This window comes from Notolepis coatsorum (assembly GCF_963971535.1).
Source record: "Notolepis coatsorum genome assembly, chromosome: 11".
Lineage (NCBI taxonomy): Eukaryota > Metazoa > Chordata > Actinopteri > Aulopiformes > Paralepididae > Notolepis > Notolepis coatsorum.
The window spans coordinates 1,618,676-1,637,509 of NC_140175.1; positions in this window are offsets into that span (position 1 = coordinate 1,618,676).

Consider the following 18,834-nt stretch of genomic DNA (forward strand, 5'->3'; position numbering starts at 1 on the left):
AAACCCAACCAAGGGACCTCAGGGCGCTGAGAGCGAGACGCTCTGCCAGTATTCATATAACTAGGTTATAGGATAACCTTTCGTTATATATCATACTGGTCATCGCGTCTCGCTCCTGCCATTATGAGATATGGGGCAGAGCAGACGCGTGACCCGACAAGTGTACCCCCTGAGTAAAGAAACCGCACAGTACAGGCGGGACCACGTGTGACACAGCACCCCGTGGCACACCCACACACCCCTGCTAGCCCACCGACTGGCGGGACGCAGGGGAGGTCCCAGACCTCAGAACCGCCTGGGAGACAGAACCCCCAGTCATGTCCATGACGTAAAACTTAACGAAGGGACCCGGGGAGGACCAGGAGGCCGCAGCACAGATGTCCTCCACCGAGGCCCCCCCTAACAGGGCAGCAGCCCGAGGGGGGACCTGTCCAGCCAACGTGCAGCAAAAGGCAACGCCCCCCGCACAACCAATGTGACAGGTGCTGCTTGGACAGCGCCTCACCCGCTCAAGGGCCACCGTAACAAACAAACAGTTGAACGGAAGCCCTGAGAGCCAGAGTCCTGAGGTAAACCCCCAGTGCACGGACAGGACACGACAGGTGAAGGCCCGCCTCCAACTCACTAGCGTGAGGAGGCGGATGAACGCCTGAACCACAATATCCCTGGAGCGAAAGAGCTCCGGATAATCTTTGGCACGAAGACTGGATTAGGCCTCAGAGTCGCACCGCTATCGGCCGAATAGACAGGCACTCAGGCCGCACCGAGAGAGCACACAGCCAAGTCAAGTCAAGAGTCAAGTCAAGAGTTTTAATTGTCACGGCATACAGGTATACAATGAAATGCGGGTGGTCTTGCCCGCAACGATGTGCAATACAGTGGTACAACGTATAATAGAATAAAAAAAAGAAGAAACAACATTGTGCAGTAAACAGGTAACAGGTAACATGGAGTGACATCTCGGTATCTGTACATAGTTATTTACAGAGCATATGGGACATGCTAGTTAGCTTTGGTAGTGCAATACACTGTTCCTGTTATTCTAATTTAAAGTGTCCTTTCCTTTTGGCCATAAGTGTGCGTGTGTGCGACATGAGTGTGTGCCCGCTCATGTTAAAGTGTTAGGTGGCTGCTCGTGTGTGAGCGTGCACAGCGTGCGTGTCGTGTGTGAGTTCATGTGTGCTTGTGTGTGGACAGTTCAATGTGATGATAGTTCAACAGCTTAGGGTAAGGGGTGAAGGTGTAGAACAGACAGTTAATCAAGTGCAAAAAAGTCAACCTAACTATGTTCCATCAGCTTTTCCCGACACTAACAATACATGAACTACACTTTCTGAGTGGCTGAGTTTATCCCAGACCAGGCATGGCTAAGGTATGCCATAGGAGAGAGAGAAGAGTTTGGATTTGAAGATATGAACAGAGCTTGCCTCCCTGACTATGGCACGGAGTTTATTCCACAGATAGGATAATTCTTGTGATTGGAGGACATGTGTCAGTGAATATCACGTGATGAGTTCTGATAAATAGAGCGCTGCAAGTCCATGTAGTCTTATGTTACCAGTAGCACTTTAAAGTCAGAATGGGCGTTGTAATATCACATTTTCTGGTTTTGATAATGATTCTGGCAGCTGCATTTCTTATGAGTTGAAGAATTTTCACAGTAGAATGTTGTAGTCCATAGAATTTATTACAGTAATCAAGTCTGGACAAAACAAAAGCATGTACTATGGTTTCAGCATCAGACACAGTTAACCCTTGTGTGGTGTTCTGGTTTGAGGGATGTTTACTAAGATAAATGATACAATGAGTCATATCTAGTCAACTATGTGCCTTCTAGAATATTACAATCATCTACTACTGGTCTATTTGAAGGTTCCAAACCACAGCCTAGAGAAAATCGTGGACGCAGCCGTCGCAAACTATGCACCAAAGTTATGGACATTAGGGAAGCTAGATCTCTAAATATCTTCAAAAATAAGCTAAAAACATATCTCTTCACCATAGCCTTTTAATACACTCCACTGCTGATTGTACTGACACTATTTTACTCTGTCCATTCTATTTGACTCTTTTATGACTTTTATCACAGGTTCTAAACTGTCAGGTATCAAACTATGTGAGTATCAAGCAGGAAGAAAGACTGTCAGGTTTTTAAAACTATGTGGGGTCCCAGGCCTAGAACTGCGCCCTGAGAGGGAGGTTTGAAGGGTCAAAGTGGGTATCAAACAGGAAGGAAGACTGTCGGGTTCTAAACTGTGGATATCAAACAGGGAAGGTAAAGACGGTTTTAAACTGTTAAACAGTCATTCAGAACTACCTTATTGCAATGCACTATTGCATAATTTTACTCTGTCCATTATATATAACTTTTTATTACAGGTTCTAAACTGTATGTCTGCACTTTATGTGCTCATTTTATGTCTATTATATTTTACTATTTGATTGCACTATATAGATCCTAATGTGAAAAACTGTGATTTTATATGTCTGCACTTTATGTGCTCATTTTATGCCTATCTTGTTCTGTTGTAAAGCACTTTGAGCTGCAATTCTATGAAAGGTGCTATACAAATAAAGTGTATTATTATTATTATTATTATTATTATTATTATTATTATTATTATTATTATTATTATTATTATTATTATTATTATTATTATTATTATTATTATTATTATTATTATTATTATTATTATTATTATTATTATTATTATTGGTCATCGGCCTTGTCTCATTTTCTGTGAAGAACATGTAAAGAACACACTGTGCACCCCTACACATCTATCTTACATACGTGGTGTAACTGGACCCCAGACTGTGGAAATTGTTGATGAAAACAAGTAAACATGGTAGAAATGTAACAAAAAGGTTCACTGTATTCCTTCACTGTCTGCTTCCACCTTGTTTCATTCATATTTTTCAAGATAAACGTGATTTATTAAATTAATGTCTCGATTATCATGGATTTTCTTTTTACAGACATCACATTTGATCACAAAAAAACAAATATCACTTTTATTCATAATTGTGATCTAGCAGAGGTAAATGGGAAACATTAACCATACAGTATATGCCGTTTAAATTGCTTGAAATTTGAGATAAAGTTAACATATGTCATAATTTTTACATAAATTGTTATGGATTTATTGTTTTAAAATCCCAATAATGTTGGGAAACACCCTACAAGGGTTAATACTATAGAGATCAGATGTTTTAAATATTATGAAGATGAAATAAGGCCATTCTGGTGATATCTTTGATGTGTCAATCAAATGAGAGAGAAGGATGAAAAAGCATGCAGAGGTTTTCAATGGTGGAGCTTCTGTGAAATAAGACAATTCTCACATTTCAGGGAGGTGTCCTTAAACATACACCTCAGTCTAGGAGGCCAACAATTATCATCTCAGGTTTATTAGTATTCACATTTAATGACATTTAATTTTTATTACAGATAAACATGCCTCTAAATAGTAGTTTCTCTTGTTTCTGTGCAGAGTATGATGTGAGGTTGGTAGGAGGCAGGCGCTGTGCTGGGAGACTGGAGATCAACCACCAGGGAGTCTGGAGACCTGCAAGGGACATGTGGTCAAGGGCATCATGGACCATGAAGAAAGCAGCTGTAGTGTGCAGACAGCTGGACTGTGGCTCTGCTGTTTCAACAGAAGAGAGGCTTGGTTCTGAACAACCTGTATGGTGTTTTTTACCTGAATGTTCTGGCTCTGAGTCTGCACTGGAGGAGTGTAGAAGATTTCACATTCATTCTGCTTCTTCCTCTTACAGCCTGGAGTTGATCTGCTCAGGTAACTAAACAATAACATCACATTGAGCTGCTGATCTTTACAGTCTCACATTCCCTCTGTCACAATGACTCAGTGGTTTACATCTGCATTGTTAATTCATTAGGTGACTTAGGTTGTAACCAGCTTGAAATAATAAACAAACCTGTCAGCAATAAAGAATGAGAGTACATTTACATTTACATTTAGTCATTTAGCTGACGCTTTTATCCAAAGCGACTTACAAGTTCTGTACGACAAGCCATCAGGAAGAGCACAACTCTATCAGCTGAGTAACAATGTTCATCAAAGTGTTGAGTGCTACAGTGTAGGTTAGTTTATTAGGACAAGTGCATGACAGTATGGTTAGTTAGGGTTAGATTTTTTATTTTTTTTATTTTTTTTAATTCAGATAATGGTTGAAGAAGTGAGTCTTTAGTCGACGGCGAAAGATTGGACGTGTTTCGGCTGTCCTAACTAGGGTGGGTAGTTCATTCCACCAGTACTGGAACAGTGTTAAATTCAAGTGTTGTATTCCACAAAAAGAGGAGCAAACTAAATGGGGCGCAACATAATTGTGGTAACCTCTATCTATATAATAATAAAGCCACATGACGCGCTTGTTATCCCTTTGGTTTGTACTTTACTTGTAGACGGGAACATGGAGAGTCATACGTTTTGGTAGGTCTTACACCGTGTACACTATAATGCTGGAAACATCCTGATAACCGGATACGGAAATACATCACGTATACATCTCTGTAGTGCTGATGGGTTGATCCACATCTTCAAAAAGGAAAAGAACTAAAGTTCAGTTCAGTTCAGTTATTTTTTATTTCGGGCTTTGGACACATAACAACGGTCATTCCATAAATCACCAAAGTTTTACCAGCTGCTATTGCAGCATTGTCCAATTGTCCGAAAAGGGCTGAAGGGAGAAGCACTAGGCTTGTCGGGCCCTACCCCTGAAGACTTACGTTTCATTTTATATACATTTACATACATACATAGTAGATACATATAGTACACATTACAGTAGTACACATTACAGTAGTACACATTACAGTATAGTATACCTGCAGTATATAATAGTATATAGTACATAGTAGTGTATACAGCACATATATAATGTGATGTGAGATATATAGTACATGATATATACAATATAGTACCATAATATAATAGCATATACTGCAAATATAGTTCAATATAATATACAAATGTATTACAATATGATTATATAATGTGATATGATATAGCGTACAATACAGTATCATACGTATTTAAAAAAATAATAATAATAATTATAAGCAATTAAAGCTGTTCTTCCCTTCTGAGGAGGAAGCTGCATGCTATCCTTGAGAACCCCTGCCACCCCCTTTATTATGAGCTGACCGCAATGCGGTCCACGTTTAGCCACAGACTCATCCCCCCCAGACATACCACAAATCGCTTCGGGCAATACTTTGTGCCAATCAGGCTCCACAACCAAGCAGGGCCAGGACGGGCCAACTGCCGTGGACTGGAGGAGCTGGGTTGTGTGGACTGTAACCAATTAATTTAATTATTTAACAACACATTCATGATTGGACTTGTTTCTTTTTCACCACCTTTGTAGCTATTTTTAGTCCTATTTTAGATATTTTTATCCATGTGTACTTGTCCATCTTGTTTTTAACACATACTAATCAGTGTATGTTATGTATAAACAGTTTTTTAATTGCTGTTTTTTAATTGCTGTCATGCTGCTTATGCTGTAAAGGAGATCTTAAACTCCCCTCTGGGATAAATAAAGGTTTTCAATTCAATTCAATTCAATACCTATCAAAAATAGATTTTTTTGTCTAGCTTTGAATTGATTTATGTTTTCACAATATTTTTGTTCATCCTCTAGCCCATTCCACAGTAAGAGGAGATACACATTATTTTCAGGTTGGTTTTCATCACAGGTTTTCTGAAGTTCAATGGTCCTCTGAGGTTGTATCCCCCCTCTTTATCCAGAAATTAGCTTCTTACATTTACCGGTAATTGATTATTTGTTGCTTTGTACATAACTTGCAGAGTTTTAAAGTTTACCATATCAATGAACTTCAAAATGTGTGATTGTAGAAACAGTGTGTGTGGTCCCGATATCCTGCATTGTTTAAAGTAACAATGTAATTAAAAGTTATTAAAGTAATCCACTGGGAAACACCGACTGCAGCTAAACTGTCCTTGGTTTTGGAGAATATATTAGGAGGCCTGATCCCTCCTTCCTCTCACAATATCAGCAGGACCGCCCTTAACCACGCCCATACCTGCCCCCTGAGGGTTAGGACCACCCCTAACCACGCCCACACATATCCCCCTGAGGGTTAGGACCGCCCCTAACCACACCCACACCTGCCCCCTGAGGGTTAGGACCGCCCCTAACCACACCCACACCTGGCTCCCTGAGGGTTAGGACCGCCCCTAACCACACCCACACCTGGGATCTTAAAGGTCAAGTGACCCATATATGCTGACTGGCATATCTTAACATATTGGGCCCACACTTCATTTAACAACACCATAAAGTAACGCATGTTACAAGGTCACACACTCTTTTCATCTATTGTATCTATTCTTTATTATTATTCCACCACTTTTTCACATTGCTACACCTCCCAGAGTTTAGGATTGGCATTTGTTTGACAGTCACGCTACACATATACACGAATGGACTCCCCACTGTAGCTGAATTATGAGATTTCACAGTTTTGACACATATTTTTTGATAAATCTTGGCACATATTCAAATATGTAAGCTTTGACTTTTGTGGTCTTGCTGTTAGTGTAGGCTCTCTGATCTATGAACCTTCATCAATACCCCTTCTCTCTGTCTCCTCTACTTTACTTTAGTCCCATCTTCACATTCTCTCTCGCTCTCTCTCTCTCATCACTTATCTCCTTTCCTCTGCTCTCCAGTCCTTATCTTCATCTCCTGTCTTTAACTTGCCATTCATCAAGCAAACGGTTGTTGACACTACTTGTTGTTGACACTATTTGTTGTTGACACTACTTGTTGTTGACACTATTTGTTGTTGACACTACTTGTTGTTGACACTAGTTGTTGACACTACTTGTTGTTGACACTACTAAAAGATTAAGATTGATGACACTATATTTAGTCTATATTTTGCTGTAATTGATGACACTTCAGAGTCTATATTTTGCTGTAATTGATGACACTTCATAGTCTATATTTTGCTGTAATTGATGACACTTCATAGAGTCTATATTTTGCTGTAATTGATGACACTTTATAGAGTCTATATGTTGCTGTAATTGATGACACTTTATAGAGTATATTTTGCTGTAATTGATGACACTTCATAGAGTCTATATTTTGCTGTAATTGATGACACTTTATAGAGTCTATATGTTGCCATAATTTATGACACTTTATAGTGTCCCTGGAATTCCTACAGTAGATCTGCATCTACAAAGCACAACCATATTGACTCGTGTTCAACTCCTGATATATCCTGGGTGCCATCATTGATAAGCAGTGTTGGGAAAGTTATTTACTGTTGTGTAGGTATTTTCTCCATGTGTCGAAATAAAGGCAAGTTAACCGTGAAAATGGTTACCATCTCCCTGCAATATACTCAGCAACAAGCTTCTTCAGACCTTCTCCACTCACAGGGTGGTGTTGCCCTGATCTTAGATTCAGTTCCTGTTGTTCTGTTTACATCCATCACTGGTTCTGGTAGATTTTTTATACAGCGGGTTTCACCCATAGAATAGTACATGACTTCTGGCTTTTGAAATCTGTTCTTTTAGGCTTTCGTAGTCAGGGGGGGGGGGGGTAAAGATGCTAACCAACACACATCATGAACTATTTACATTTAGATAAGTCCCTATAATACATATTGCCCTCGGTATAGGCTTCAGTTGCCCTAACAGCAGAAACAGCAGCTGCTTTCAATATGGACATATGGATAAATGAACACACAAGACATTCACAGTTGGATTTATTAGTTTTATGAAGTCTCCTAAAAGAATAAGCTTTTCCATGCTGGATGACAGAGCTTCTGAAGGGGCTATGATCTCACCCGGTGGCTCTTTGGAAAGCTACAAGAGTAAGCTAATGTATTGTAACGTTGCTTGGTTTTGCACCATACCCAAGCCAGAGCATTTATCTGCAAAAAAGTTGGATTCTAATCTGAGTGCTATGAATATATGACAATTTGCAGATGATTAATTCAGTTACTTATATTTCAAAGCTCAACAAGTCACATGGCTAAAAGCACTCTGAGTCAGAGCATTATTCTGTCTGGTAATTCAATTGGTTCTTGTGGTGCTTTTTCCATTATTATCAAAGTTATAATATCGAAGCGGAAACTGTGCTTCTGCCTCATACCACCTGATTGTGTCAAATCAAGCAATATGGCAGGGGTCTTGAAGAAAGCAAATTAACAATATGTTGACTTGAATTGTCTTTATTTTCATTGCAGTATACTGTATCAGGTCATTGTAAAAATGATCTTTCTCTTACAGGTTCAACAACTATCAGAACAACAGAACCGAGTACTACAGCTGTCCCAACAACCAGTAAGTCACTCTGTTTGTCGAATTTTCACACTACGACATTAATCTTCCTGCTAAATAAATATAAGCATGCATTAAATACTGCAAAGACATGCAAGCATCGCCAAGGAGTTCAGTTACCCTTCTATTGCCTCATTTTGGGTGTCTCTGCTGACGACCCAATGTGAAATCTCATAAAACACCTTTTGTCAATTTCATGGATATATTACTGTTTAAAACATAATGTTGAAAAATAAAACCCACAAAAAAAAAAAAAAAAATAATAATAATAATAATAATAATAATAATAATAATAATAATAATAATAATAATAATAATAATAATAATAATAATAATAATAATAATAATAATAATAATAATAATTTAGCTAATGATGACTATAGGGTGTAGCCTATACTTTAGGATTATTTTTTAAGTGATTGCAAACCAAATAAACATACAGTACACTGAACGATGTTTTGGTGCAATAATTCTTACAGAGTGCTATGAATACATGACAATTTGTAGATGATTAATTCAGTTACATATATTCCAAAGCTCATCAAGTGACATGGTTAAAAGCACTCTGAGTCAGAGCATTATTCTGTCTGGTAATTCAATTGGTTCTTGTGGTGCTTTTTTCATTATGAGCAAAGTTTTAAAGCGGACATGCATTATAAATGGCTTTTTCCAGTATTTAGCATTGATTATAGCAATAGGGGTTAGTATCAATGGGTCTGTGTCTCTAATTACCATATTGACTCATCAGTCTAGTCGAGTTCACGAGATCTTCCCTCACTCAACTAAGCCGTTCTGATTTGACGGTATTGCTGATGTGAATAGGGTACTGATTTGCATAACTAACGCCCCCTCTATGTGTCGAAATAAAGGCAAGTCAACCGTGAAAATAGGTACCGTCTCCCTGCAATATACTCAGCAACAAGCTTCTTCAGACCTTCTCCACTCACAGGGTGGTGTTGCCCTGATCTTAGATTCAGTTCCTGTTCTGTTTACATCCATCACTGGCTCTGGTAGATTTTTTATACGGCGGGTTTCACCCATAGAATAGTACATGACTTCTGGCTTTTGAAATCTGTTCTGCTAGGCTTTGGTAGTCAGGGGGGGGGGTAAAGATGCTAACCAACACACATCATGAACTATTTACATTTAGATAAGTCCCTATATCCCTATTATACATATTGCCCTCGGTATAGGCTTCAGTTGCCCTAACAGCAGAAACAGCAGCTGCTTTCAATATGGACATATGGATAAATGAACACACAAGACATTCACAGTTGGATTTATTAGTTTTATGAAGTCTCCTAAAAGAATAAGCTTTTCCATGCTGGATGACAGAGCTTCTGAAGGGGCTATGATCTCACCCGGTGGCTCTTTGGAAAGCTACAAGAGTAAGCTAATGTATTGTAACGTTGCTTGGTTTTGCACCATACCCAAGCCAGAGCATTTATCTGCAAAAAAGTTGGATTCTGAGTGCTATGAATACATGACAATTTGCAGATGATTAATTCAGTTACATATATTTCAAAGCTCAACAAGTCACATGGCTAAAAGCACTCTGAGTCAGAGCATGATTCTGTCTGGTAATTCAATTGGTTCTTGTGGTGCTTTTTCCATTATTATCAAAGTTATAATATCGAAGGGGAATCTGTGCTTCTGCCTCATACCACCTGATTGTGTCAAATCAAGCAATATGGCAGGGGTGTTGAAGAAAGCAAATTAACAATATGTTGACTTGAATTGTCTTTATTTTCATTGCAGTATACTGTATCAGGTAATTGTAAAAATGATCTTTCTCTTACAGATTCAACAACTATCAGAACAACAGAACCGAGTACTACAACTGTCCCAACAACCAGTAAGTCACTCTGTTTGTCGAATTTTCACATTACGACATTAATCTTCCTGCTAAATAAATATAAGCATGCATTAAATACTGCAAAGACATGCAAGCTTCGCCAAGGAGTTCAGTGACCCTTCTATTGCCTCATTTTGGGTGTCTCTGCTGACGACCCAATGTGAAATCTCATAAAACACCTTTTGTCAATTTCATGGATATATTACTGTTTAAAACATAATGTTGAAAAATAAATCCCACACAAAATAATAATAATAATAATAATAATAATAATAATAATAATAATAATAATAATAATAATAATAATAATAATAATAATAATAATAATAATAATTTAGCTAATGATGACTATAGGGTGTAGCCTATACTTTAGGATTATTTTTTAAGTGATTGCAAACCAAATAAACATACAGTATACTGAACGATGTTTTGGTGCAATAATTCTTACAGAGTGCTATGAATACATGACAATTTGCAGATGATTAATTCAGTTACATATATTCCAAAGCTCAACAAGTGACATGGTTAAAAGCACTCTGAGTCAGATCATTATTCTGTCTGGTAATTCAATTGGTTCTTGTGGTGCTTTTTTCATTATGAGCAAAGTTTTAAAGCGGACATGCATTATAAATGGCTTTTTCCAGTATTTAGCATTGATTATAGCAATAGGGGTTAGTATCAATGGGTCTGTGTCTCTAATTACCATATTGACTCATCAGTCTAGTCGAGTTCACGAGATCTTCCCTCACTCAACTCAGCCGTTCTGATTTGACGGTATTGCTGATGTGAATAGGGTACTGATTTGCATAACTAACGCCCCCTCTATGTGTCGAAATAAAGGCAAGTCAACCGTGAAAATAGGTACCGTCTCCCTGCAATATACTCAGCAAGTACCTGGGGGTCCACATCTCAGAGGACCTGACATGGTCAACACACATAGTCACAGTAGTAAAGAAGGCGAAACAGCGTCTCTACCACCTGAGACAGTTAAGGAAGTTCAGAGTATCGGGGAAGATACTCCAGTCCTTCTACTCAGGAGCTGTAGAGAGCATCCTGACCGGAAACATCACTGCCTGGTATGGAAACAGCACGGCACAGGACAAGAAGGCCCTACAGAAAGTGGTGCGCTCAGCCGAGCGTACCACGGGTATTGCACTACCCCCCCTGCAGGTTCTATACAACAAGAGGTGCAAATCCAGAGCCTGCAGGATAATGAAAGACCCTCACCACCCCAATAACAGCCTGTTTCAGCTGCTGAGGTCAGGCAGACGCCTGCGAACCCCAGCTACTAGGACAGAGCGGCTTAGGCTCAGCTTCTTCCCCCAGGCCATCAGAGCCATGAACAATGAACATTGAGTGCTCAGAACATTGAACTGTCCACACACAAGCACACATGAACACACACACGACACGCACACTGTGCACGCTCACACACAAGCAGCCACTTAACACTTTAACATGAGCGGGCACACACTCATGTCGCACACACGCACACTTATGGCCAAAGGAAAGGACACTTTAAATTAGAATAACAGGAACAGTGTATTGCACTACCAAAGCTAACTAGCATGTCACACATGCTCTGTAAATAACTATGTACAGATACCGAGATGTCACTCCATGTTACCTGCTACCTGTTACTGCACAATGTTGTTTCTTCTTTTGATTCTATTATATGTACCACTGTATTGCACATCGTTGCGGGCAAGACCACCCGCATTTCATTGTATACCTGTATGCCGTGACAATTAAAACTCTTGACTTGACTTGAGCAACAAGCTTCTTCAGACCTTCTCCACTCACAGGGTGGTGTTGCCCTGATCTTAGATTCAGTTCCTGTTGTTCTGTTTACATCCATCACTGGCTCTGGTAGATTTTTTATACGGCGTGTTTCACCCATAGAATAGTACATGACTTCTGGCTTTTGAAATCTGTTCTTCTAGGCTTTGGTAGTCAGGGGGGGGGGGGGTAAAGATGCTAACCAACACACATCATGAACTATTTACATTTAGATAAGTCCCTATATCCCTATTATACATATTGCCCTCGGTATAGGCTTCAGTTGCCCTAACAGCAGAAACAGCAGCTGCTTTCAATATGGACATATGGATAAATGAACACACAAGACATACACAGTTGGATTTATTAGTTTTATGAAGTCTCCTAAAAGAATATGCTTTTCCATGCTGGATGACAGAGCTTCTGAAGGGGCTATGATCTCACCCGGTGGCTCTTTGGAAAGCTACAACAGTAAGCTGACAGATCCAGTGAGAGAACAAAGACAGGTCCTGAGAGCAGCTGAAAGGAAGTATAGAAAGTCACGCCTCACTGCTGACATCGACACATATCACAACCTCTTGTTAACATTCTCCAAAACCATCACTAATGCCAAAGCTTCTTTCTTCCACCATAGGATCGAGGCCTCTGCCAAGAATCTTCGCAAACTGCATGCTACCATGTCCTCCCTCCTCACTCCCCCCCCACCCCCCCCTCCCTCATCTTTCTCTGCCGAAGACTTTGCGATCTTCTTTGAGGAAAAAGTGGAGAACATCCGCAGCTCCTTCTCCCAACCCCCACCCATTCCAAATGCTGAATCGAGAACCTCATCCTTCACTCTGTCATCTTTCTCTCCCATTACAGAAGCAGAGACCCTGACACTGGTAACGTCAAACCGTCCGACTACTTGCCAGCTGGACCAGCTACCCTCCCCACTCCTCCAGACCATAGCACCAGACATCCTCCCATTCCTAACTGCAACCATCAACTCCTCACTCAACTCGGGGGTGGTCCCCACCTCCCTAAAACAAGCCAGAGTCACGCCGCTCATAAAAAAACCAACCCTGAACCCTACCGTCATAGGCAACTACCGTCCTGTCTCTCTTCTCTCCTTCCTTTCTAAAACACTTGAACGTGCTGTATCCAACCAACTTACTACTTATCTCTTACAGAATGACCTCCTAGACCCTAATCAGTCAGGCTTCAGGACTGGTCACTCCACAGAGACAGCCCTCATTGCGGTCACAGAGGCACTTCACTTAGCAAAAGCGAAAGGCCTCTCCTCTGTCCTGATTCTCCTAGATCTATCTGCAGCCTTCGACACAGTCAACCACCAGATCCTCCTTGCGGCCCTCGCAGGAATGGGAGTGGCTGGCTCTGCGCTGACATGGCTGTCATCATACCTCAATGACCGCTCCTACCAAGTGTCATGGAGAGGGACCCTGTCGGCCACCCGCCCCCTGCGGACGGGTGTCCCCCAGGGCTCGGTTTTAGGACCCCTTCTCTTCTCCCTCTACACTAAATCACTGGGTAACATTATCACGTCTCATGGCTTCTCCTACCATTGTTATGCCGACGATACTCAACTCTTCCTCTCCTTCCCTCCCTCAGATATCCACGTCTCTGTGCGGATCTCGGCCTGTCTGTCCGACATCTCAGCCTGGATGACGTCCAACCACCTCAAACTGAACCTAAGCAAAACAGAATTGCTCCACCTGCCGGCCAAATCCTCCCCCCTAACCGACCTTTCAATCACAGTCGAGAATGCAGCTGTGACTGCGTCCCCGACCGCCAAGAACCTTGGTGTTGTCCTCGACGACCAGTTGAACTTCTCTGCTCACATCGCAGCGACGACCAGAACCTGCCGATTCCTCCTGAGCAACGTCAGAAGGATACGCCCCTTCCTGACAAAAGAAGCCACCCAACTCCTCGTCCAATCAACAGTCATCTCCCGCCTCGACTACTGCAACGCACTGCTCGCTGGCCTCCCGGCCACTGCCACTAAGCCTCTTCAACTCATTCAGAACGCAGCGGCCCGCCTGATCTCAAACCTACCGAAGTCGGCCCATGTCACCCCACTTCTTAGGGACCTGCACTGGCTCCCCATTGCTGCACTAATCCGCTTCAAGGCCCTCGACCTAGCATACCGTGCGGCAAAGGGAACCGCTCCCGCCTACCTCCGGTCAATGGTCTCTAACTACACACCCTCAAGACCCCTACGCTCTGCATCTTCTGGCCGCCTCAGACCTACTCCTATCCAAGCTCCGGGAGGGTCATCAAAGAGAAGTCGCCTATTCTCAGTCCTTGCCCCACAATGGTGGAATGAACTACCCACCCCAGTTAGGACAGCCGAATCACGTCCAATCTTTCGCCGTCGACTAAAGACGCACTTCTTCAACCATTATCTGAATTAAAAAAAAAAAATTAAAAAAAAAAAAAAAAAAAATCTAACCCTAACTAACCGTACTGTCATGCACTTGTCCTAATAAACTAACCTACACTGTAGCACTCAACACTTTGATGAACATTGTTGCTCAGCTGATAGAGTTGTGCCCTTCCTGATGGCTTGTCGTACAGAACTTGTAAGTCGCTTTGGATAAAAGCGTCAGCTAAATGACTAAATGTAAATGTAAATGTAATGTAAGCTAATGTATTGTAACGTTGCTTGGTTTTGCACCATACCCAAGCCAGAGCATTTATCTGCAAAAAAGTTGGATTCTGAGTGCTATGAATACATGACAATTTGCAGATGATTAATTCAGTTACATATATTTCAAAGCTCAACAAGTCACATGGCTAAAAGCACTCTGAGTCAGATCATGATTCTGTCTGGTAATTCAATTGGTTCTTGTGGTGCTTTTTCCATTATTATCAAAGTTATAATATCGAAGGGGAATCTGTGCTTCTGCCTCATACCACCTGATTGTGTCAAATCAAGCAATATGGCAGGGGTGTTGAAGAAAGCAAATTAACAATATGTTGACTTGAATTGTCTTTATTTTCATTGCAGTATACTGTATCAGGTAATTGTAAAAATGATCTTTCTCTTACAGATTCAACAACTATCAGAACAACAGAACCGAGTACTACAGCTGTCCCAACAACCAGTAAGTCACTCTGTTTGTCGAATTTTCACATTACGACATTAAGCTTCCTGCTAAATAAATATAAGCATGCATTAAATACTGCAAAGACATGCAAGCATCGCCAAGGAGTTCAGTGACCCTTCTATTGCCTCATTTTGGGTGTCTGCTGACGACCCAATGTGAAATCTCATAAAACACCTTTTGTCAATTTTATTACTGTTTAAAACATAATGTTGAAAAATAAAACCCACAAAAAAAAAAAAAAAAAAAAAAAAATAATAATAATAATAATAATAATAATAATAATAATAATAATAATAATAATAATAATAATAATAATAATAATAATAATAATAATAATAATAATGATAATAATAATAATAATAATAATAATAATAATAATAATAATAATAATAATAATAATAATAATTTAGCTAATGATGACTATAGGGTGTAGCCTATACTTTAGGATTATTTTTTAAGTGATTGCAAACCAAATAAACATACAGTACACTGAACGATGTTTTGGTGCAATAATTCTTACAGAGTGCTATGAATACATGACAATTTGCAGATGATTAATTCAGTTACATATATTCCAAATCTCAACAAGTGACATAGTTAGCACTCTGAGTCAGATCATTATTCTGTCTGGTAATTCAATTGGTTCTTGTTGTGCTTTTTTCATTATGAGCAAAGTTTTAAAGCGGTCATGCATTATAAATGGCTTTTTACAGTATTTAGCATTGTTTATAGCAATAGGGGTTAGTATCAATGGGTCTGTGTCTCTAATTACCATATTGACTCATCAGTCTAGTCGAGTTCACGAGATCCTCCCTCACTCAACTAAGCCGTTCTGATTTGACGTATTGCTGACGTGAATAGGGTACTGATTTGCATAACTAACGCCCCCTCTATGGTTGACAGCGACAGCAGAGCGAGTGGAAATATCTTCGCTTCCTCAAACAGAGCGAGGCAGAGAGAGAACGAGCGAGCGAGAGAGAGGGAGAGAGAGATCAGGGTTGGGGCTGATGTCCTCTGACCTGGCTGTTAGTGATGGTCAGGGTTGGGGCTGATGTCTCCTGACCTGGCTGTTAGTGATGGTCAGGGTTGGGGCTGATGTCTCCTGACCTGGCTGTTAGTGATGGTCAGGGTTGGGGCTGATGTCTCCTGACCTGGCTGTTAGTGATGGTCAGGGTTGGGGCTGATGTCCCCTGACCTGGCTGTTAGTGATGGTCAGGGTTGGGGCTGATGTCTCCTGACCTGGCTGTTAGTGATGGTCAGGGTTGGGGCTGATGTCTCCTGACCTGGCTGTTAGTGATGGTCAGGGTTGGGGCTGATGTCTCCTGACCTGGCTGTTAGTGATGGTCAGGGTTGGGGCTGATGTCTCCTGACCTGGCTGTTAGTGATGGTCAGGGTTGGGGCTGATGTCCTCTGACCTGGCTGTTAGTGATGGTCAGGGTTGGGGCTGATGTCTCCTGACCTGGCTGTTAGTGATGGTCAGGGTTGGGGCTGATGTCTCCTGACCTGGCTGTTAGTGATGGTCAGGGTTGGGGCTGATGTCTCCTGACCTGGCTGTTAGTGATGGTCAGGGTTGGGGCTGATGTCTCCTGACCTGGCTGTTAGTGATGGTCAGGGTTGGGGCTGATGTCTCCTGACCTGGCTGTTAGTGATGGTCAGGGTTGGGGCTGATGTCTCCTGACCTGGCTGTTAGTGATGGTCAGGGTTGGGGCTGATGTCTCCTCTGACCTGGCTGTTAGTGATGGTCAGGGTTGGGGCTGATGTCCCCTGACCTGGCTGTTAGTGATGGTCAGGGTTGGGGCTGATGTCTCCTGACCTGGCTGTTAGTGATGGTCAGGGTTGGGGCTGATGTCTCCATAGGTAGTGTGCTGTTGGTTGAGGTAGTGGGCAGGCTGCTGCCCATACTCTCTAAGGTTGCTGAAAAAGTGGTCGCTAACCAGCTGACCACTTTTCTCAACACAGGTGAGTTTGGGCTGCACCGCATGCAGTTCGGTTTCAGGGCGAATCATTCTACTGAAACTGCACATTTGCACTTTATAAAACAAGTCAAATCCAGGCTTGATAAGGAAGCTGTAGCTGGCACTGTGTTTTTAGATCTCAGCAAAGCTTTAGACACAGTGAACCATGCTGTAATGCTGTCAAAATGGTCTCATTTACATTTGTCTAACACAGCACTGGCATGGATGTCTTCATACTTGTCTAATAGGAGGCAATGTGTTAAAGTGGGTCCTACTCTTTCTAGTGTCATGAACACCACAACAACCACCTTCAACACGCTCAAGGTGTGTGTGCGTGTGTGCGCGTGTGCGTGTGCGCGTGTGTGTGTGTGCGTGCGTGCGTGCGTGCGTGCGTGCGTGCGTGCGTGCGTGCGTGCGTGCGTGCATGCATGCGTGCGTGTGTGTGTGTGCGCGCGCTGCTCGGAGTCTGTGACAGAGCTGCTCCATCACAATTGTTTGTGACTTGTAGTCCAACATGGAAAAAAGAGTTTGTTTCAACACACTGTAGTTTGTAGTTTATTACACGCATTTCCAAGATAATCCAGCCTTTTTCCGTAGATCGCGAGATAAAACGCGCTATGTGCCATAAGCCGGAATCGTTCTGGTTGATTCCCTGAAACCCCAAATACTCCCAAATCAAAGGTATAACATGTACATATGTACCTTCACAAAAAGTATATTAAGTAGCACAGCAACTTCTGACTCAGCGCGCACTGCAGCAGAGAATGAGAACATAGTAGAAAACATGAAATGGACTTTTCATTCAGTCAGGACTGTGCTACTGGGGGTGCACCTTGTAGTGCTAACCATGTCTTTAATGAGAGTACTTTGTGATGTGATCAGCTGTGATGTCATGTGATCTGCTGTGATGTTGTGAATGTTGTCATATCAACATGTTTGTGTTGCAGACTCTCCCCTGCCGGCTACGGAAAAAAATCATGCTCCTCTGCCAGCTGTCAAATCAAATCAAATCAAATTTGTCAAATCAAATTTGTTCACATCAGTTGTTGTGTGGCTGGCTGCAGTGCTGACCCCAGTGCTGACCTTCACTGCCATGTTCTATTGCTGCCACAAGGTACTGCACACATCTTTATACTACATTATGATGTCATCCTACTGTCTGTTTCTTCATGCAGAGAGAGCTGCTTTGTCCAGTTAGTGAGAGTCTGTTGCTGCTATGTCTCTCCAGGCTCGCATGAGGAGAATCCTGAGAAGAGAGGGGAACAAGGCGGTGCATTACTGCTACTACAGAGCTGAACCCAGATGTGATTCCTACAACCAGCCTGGTCCCAGAGCTGAAGCCATGCGCCTGGAGAAGGAGGAGGAGGCAGGAGCTCAGGGCTCAGTATAGGGTGGTTGTATGATGAAGAGGAGCTCAGAGTAGGATGGTTTTATGATGAAGAGGAGCTCAGAGTAGGATGGTTTTATGATGAAGATTTTTTTTATTTGATTTGATTTTATTAAGGATCCCCATTAGGTGGTGCCATAGCAACCAGCTAGTCTTCCTGGGGTCCACACGCAAAAAAACATACAAAAACAATTATTGTTGCAAGACAAAATTATTAAAAGTCAGTACTCAACAGACAATGCATAATGAGGCTAACAAATGAGATAGCTAAAATTACATGTGAGCAAAGAAACAGAAAACTAAAAAACAAAACCAAAATACTTTACAGTGTTAAATACAATTTCAGATTATTTTTTAAAGTTAATTTACTGTAAATGCAGCAGAGGTTTTGAGGCAGGTTATT